The 5,964-nt window shown below is 38.5% G+C and overlaps 1 non-coding gene across 1 annotated transcript; it reads left to right on the top strand.

The window, feature by feature from the left end:
- On the top strand, positions 1–107 carry LOC141603503 (small nucleolar RNA R71). The gene has a single exon (XR_012525375.1). It is a non-coding gene; the product is annotated as a small nucleolar RNA R71 (small nucleolar RNA).
- The last annotated feature ends 5,857 nt before the right edge of the window (positions 108–5,964 follow it).

Below are 5,964 nucleotides of genomic sequence, written 5' to 3'. Positions count from 1 at the left end.
AAACCATGGTGAGGGACAGCTCGGACCAAACTTTTGAAACGTCCCCATGCTTCACAAAAATCCTCATCAACTCCTTGCTGGAAACCTGTGATTTTGTTTCTCAAGGCGTCAGTCTTTGAAAGTGGGAAGTACTTCTTGTAGAAGGCTAATGCTAGAGATGTCCAGTCCGTGACTCCATCTGCTACCCTATCAAGGTAGCGGTACCAATCTCGCGCCGAATCCTTCAAGGAGTATAAGAACATTAACCCCTTCACGTCATCCTGAGTTACCCCAGCTGGTATAGGTATGGAACAGCAGTAGTCTGTGAAAGTTTCCATATGCTTCAAGGGGTCCTCATCAGGAAGACCGGCAAACTGATTTCGCTCCACTAAATCGATATAAGAGGAACGAAACTCGAAATTACCGGTAGTAGGGGTAGGTAACTGGTGCCCCTTTGGAAGGTGGTGCTCCTTTGGTTGAAGATTATCATATATTGTAGCCATAATCGCCAAAGTGAGAGTACTCAAGTCTTCCTCTCAAAAACCTGTCTTCTAACTGTGCAAAAGCAAAACTAGAAGCAAAGGTAAGCAACGGCCTCAAGGAACCAAAGTTCCTTGAGACAAGAAAAATAAACTAAAATAAAGCAAACAGAATTACACCGTCTCCCCGGCAACGGCGCCAAAACTTGATACCGTCGTTTTGTATCAAAATTAAATTTATAATTCCAAACTAAAACTATAGCTAGTGATAGTGATAGTAAGGGTCGAACCACAGAGAGACAAGGTTGATTTTGTTTGCTATTTTTCAGTCTAAAAAAAGTAACAATTAATTGGGGGTTTTAAGATTGGTTGGCTAAATTGACTAATTGCTAAAATGAAGTTTCTCAACAAGATAAAAAGAGGATCGGGAAATTCGGTTCACCATGGCAATGGTTAGGACAATAAGGTAGCAGAATTCCTAAAATACGGTCTCAGGGGGTATAAGCAAGCCTTTCGGTCTTTGCTCAAATTAACCTTGTGGTCTTCTAATTCCCCGCAATTTCTCAAGCTTTCACTCAAGAGAAATTCCAATCTAAAGATAATTCTAATTACTAATCTTTCAATCTAGCAAAAAGGCATATCAATAGACGACAAAATCTAAACGGAAGAATTCATACTAACAAACAATCCTAATTTATGCCATGGTTCACCTCATTCCCAATCAAAACAATTAGCTACGCATGACTAAAACTAAAACAATTGCTAAGTTGATAACAAAGAACAAGATTGACATGATTGAATTTAAATAAAAGACAAAAGACAAGAGATAAATTTCTGGAATTTAATTGATAGAACAAGAATTTAAATAACAAGAATTAAGAGAGAAGGAAATTTGCATAAACTTACTAATTGAATTCAAGAACAAAGTATCGAATTCGAGGTTTTCCGTCACCCAAAGCTAGATCTAAAAACTGAGTTTTTTCAATAATGAAAGCATAACCTCAAAGTTGCTGCGTTCTACTGATAAAAAGATACCCAAAGTTAATTACAAGTTGGGCTTTTAAAAGTCTAACACGAAGAAATAAGTATCAGCTCGAAAGCTGGTCGATCGACCGGTCAGCGTGGTCGATCGACTGGTAAATGCAGAACCGCAGCTTCTGCTTGATTTCAGTGGTCGATCGACTGAACAGCATAGTCGATCGACTGGTTATGCTGTGCAGTGGCCTCTTTGTTCCTCCAAATCAGCTCTTCACTCCTTTGCACGCATCTCAAGGTGGGTGAATCCGAATCTCCTTCTTCCAAGCTTCCTCGAAGTCGCCTCCGGAAGACGAATTAGGCTTGATTTAGCTTACTTCCACTCATCCCTACAATAAATCATAGAAAATGCAAAGTAAACCGTTTCGGGAGAAATAGTAGCCTTAAGCTAACAATTATGCATGGAAATACGTGCCAAAACCGCAGATAAAGTGTATAGAATATGCACGTATCAAATCCGGGTATCCTAAAACGGGACAGGAAAGGGTTGAGGGTTGGATTAGGCGGATCCGCCTAATCCAACCCTCTACCCTTTCCCTTCTCACATTATCGGCCGCGAGACCAAAAGACACCCTAGAGGGCATGAGTGAACCCTTTTTTGGGGACGGGATTTAAAGTAGGGGGCCGGGTATCCTAAAACGGGACGGGAAAGGGTTGAGGGTTGGATTAGGCGGACCGCTGTCCCTTCTCACATTATCAACCGCGAGACCAAAAGACACCCTAGAGGGGATGAGTGAACCCTTTTTTGGGGACGGGATTTAAAGTAGGGGGCCGGGCATCCTAAAACGGGACGGGAAAGGGTTGAGGGTTGGATTAGGCGGACCGCTACAGCGGATCCGCCTAATCCAACCCACAACCCTTTCCCTTCTCACATTATCAACCGCGAGACCAAAAGACACCCTAGAGAGGATGAGTGAACCCTTTTTTGGGGACAGGATTTAAAGTAGGGGCCGGGTATCCTAAACCGGGACGGGAAAGGGTTGAGGGTTGGATTAGGCGGACCGCTACCGCGGATCCGCCTAATCCAACCCTCAACCCTTTCCCTTCTCACATTATCAACCGCGAGACCAAAAGACACCCTAGAGGGGATGAGTGAACCCTTTTTTGGGGACGGGATTTAAAGTAGGGGGTCGGGTATCCTAAAACTGGACGGGAAAGGGTTGAGGGTTGGATTAGGCGGACCGCTACCGCGGATCCGCCTAATCCAACCCTTTCCCTTATTTTTTTATACAAGTAGAAGACTATTTAATGCACATACTCTACATTGTCATGCACATACACGATTGTTTAATAAACATATGTTGCCGGGTATCCTAAAACGGGACGGGAAAGGGTTGAGGGTTGGATTAGGCGGACCGCTACCGCGGATCCGCCTTATCCAACCCTCAACCCTTTCCCTTATTCCTCATTGTAAGGTGAGGTTGCATTTTGTGAGGCTGTCAAAGTTAATGTTGGTTAGTTCATGCAGGTGTAGGGTTGTTTAATGTACATATATTTTTCTTTCATGCATGTGCAAGGTTACGTCATGTACTGATAAGGAATTTTGTTTTCATGAATGTGCAAGAGTAAACTAAATTTCTTACTCAAATTGCTTGGGTCAACAGAATCAGTTGTCGCAGCTTTCGATTTTGCTGGAAAATAATCTTTGACTGACCGACCTCCTGTTAGTAGAACTTTTTTCTTGGATGCAACACTCTTTCGCCCCATATATATCAATCATTTAAGGGATATTGTAAAGACAGTTGAAAGACAAACTGTTGTACAAATCACATGTTTATAATGAAGGTAGATTGCAGCATTTCACAGTTAATTATGTTGCAAAACAATGGTGAAAAGCATAATATTACTTGATGAATACAGATGAAAACTAAGTAAAATTGGGAAATGAAAGAACATAAGCTGTGAAAGTCAAACCAAAAATATAAAATATATATATATATATGTCAAACCAACATTCATAACAACTTCTACAATCCAAAATGCCAAAACTAATTACATAATTATTAGTAAAGCCTGACAAAAAGGAACATTTAAACCTTAACGTTCAATACCCTAAGTGGCCTAAGTACAAATACAGTTCGTTGGCCAGAAAGTTGTACAAACTTATGATAGACCTACGTCAAATCAACGACTTCAACATAAGACAACCTTCGACAAGCTAGTAAGGGTGTTGCTATTGCTTTCGCTTCTTCATGTAACAAAGGTGGCATATCCCGTAACATCTCATCAACTTGCTTAATTTGACTGTCATTAAGTGGATTGAGATGTGTGTTCTGAAAAACATTTCTTCGTTGGTGAACATGCATGACGAATTTGGCTGCCATATTACCCGTCATAAAACACTTGCATCTTTTGGAAATTAGTCTACCACGACTACGCACTATCCTCACGCCATTAATGTCATTAAATCGCAAAGTTTGCAGGTAAGCTATCAGCACACCAGGTGAATACGGGAAGAAAAGAAAGAGTTTAGCCCACAATAAGAAGACATTGGCCATGCTTGCCCGATCAGAGCATTTATCAAGGTGATTGAAGATTTGTAACACAAGATTTGGATCAGTTAAGACATCATTTCTTGACTGATTGCGACGATCAGTGAACTCCACTTTGGTAACTTGACCAAGGTAAGTCAGAGACTCAGTTTTCTCTTTGACATATTGTTGGATAAAAAGTTCTTGTTCTACTTCCTCGCGATTGACTACTCAACCTTTGCACCAATTTTCCATTTTTTAATGTTTCTGTATGCAGAATTGAAAAGAAGGAATACTTGTAAATGGAGAAAATATGTAAAAATTTACTTGACTCAGTGTAATAGTTACTAACGTTAGTAACTTTACTTAGTATGCATTGTTTGAGCTTGAGATTTAAACAATTTCAGTAGAAAATCAGTAACAAACATCAACAACATGGGGAATCAGGGTTTGATTATTGCGTAATTAGGTTAATTAGCGAAAATGTGAACAACAAGACTACAAATCTAAGAATCTGCCATAAAAGGACAATGAATTAGCGTAATTAGCAAAAATTTTGGAAGTTCAGTCCCTAATTTCATGATTTCAACTAAGAATCTGCCAACCCTCATTTCCAAGTTTCCCCAATCTAATTCACCAAAACCCTAATTTAACAAACATAATTCATTATTCCGACTGTAACACATTAATAAAGGCGTAAATTCAACTAATATGGTCGACAAATGTAAAAATTACAAAGACAGAAACACTGAAACCCTAATTTCGCAAAATCAGTCCCTAATTTCATGATTTCAACTAATGTACCTAATTTGACAAACATAATTCATAATTCCGACTATAAAATATTAATGAAGGCTTAAGTTCAACTAATTTAGGCGACATAAAATTGCAAAGACAGAAACACAGAAACCCTAATTTCGGTAAAAATTAATCATGAATATCGGAAGTTTACCTCGTTCAATTACCAAGATCTGTTGCTGGAAAAAGCGTCGAAGATTTTGATGGACGAGGAAGTTGATCGGAAGATTTATGATGCTCGAAAATGGAGGAAGGATCTAGAACGACGTTTTCGAAGAGAGAGAAAGGGAGATGAGTGAAAAGGGGAAGTTGTAAAATGAAAATGATGGACGCGTTTGGGTGATGGCCGCGTTAATTACAAAGTTTGGTTCAATTATAAGTGGTTCTCATGGTTCTCATTATCTTGTTGGTTCTCACCGGATCACAAATCTATATATATATATATATATATATAGAGCAAAGTTCTTCTAAGTCCACCATATGCCTTTGAGTCCCTAAGTCTTCACTATAACCCTTGGATCATCCAATATGGATGGTGGAGATTGAAACCAAAAAGCACCATTAACACTAATTTTCCACTCTCTCTCCTACACATATTAATTAATCATTAACAACATAATTAAAAACTAATTCACTATATATATTTTCCACTCACTCACTTCTCTCTCATCTCACACATTTCACTACTTTTCTCTCTCAAAACCCCAAAAAAAAAAAACCCAAGAAAAAAAAAACCCAAAAACCAAACAAATAAAAAACCCAAAAAATCCAAATAAATCATTTACTCATCTTTTCCTCATTCACCATCCACCTACCACTACCCACCGGACACCACCACCGCCACCGCCGCCGCCACCGCCGCCACCACTACCGCCGATCCGACGTCATTTTTTAAATTTTTTTTTTTTTTTTTTTTTTTAAATACTTGATGTTTGTGTGTTCTTTTTATTTTTTTTTTGTTGTTTTTTTTTCTCCTTATATCGTCTTGCTATATAATATTGTTTCAAATTTGTGAGTTTTTTTTATTTTAATTTTAGATCTACTAAAATAGATCAATTTTCATTGACCCGTTTTTTTTTTCATTTCCGCTTTGTTTTTTTTTTTCAATTTCGATGTTTTGGTTTTTAGTACTAAATCTATTAGTTATGAAATCTCATTTTTTACTTTTTTCTTGTTGATATAACTTTGTTAATATCCGTCTT

This window comes from Silene latifolia, chromosome 9 (genome assembly GCF_048544455.1).
Source record: "Silene latifolia isolate original U9 population chromosome 9, ASM4854445v1, whole genome shotgun sequence".
Classification (NCBI taxonomy): Eukaryota; Viridiplantae; Streptophyta; class Magnoliopsida; order Caryophyllales; family Caryophyllaceae; genus Silene; species Silene latifolia.
Note: the sequence above shows the minus strand (reverse complement) of the source record. Positions and strands in the feature narration are given on the sequence as shown.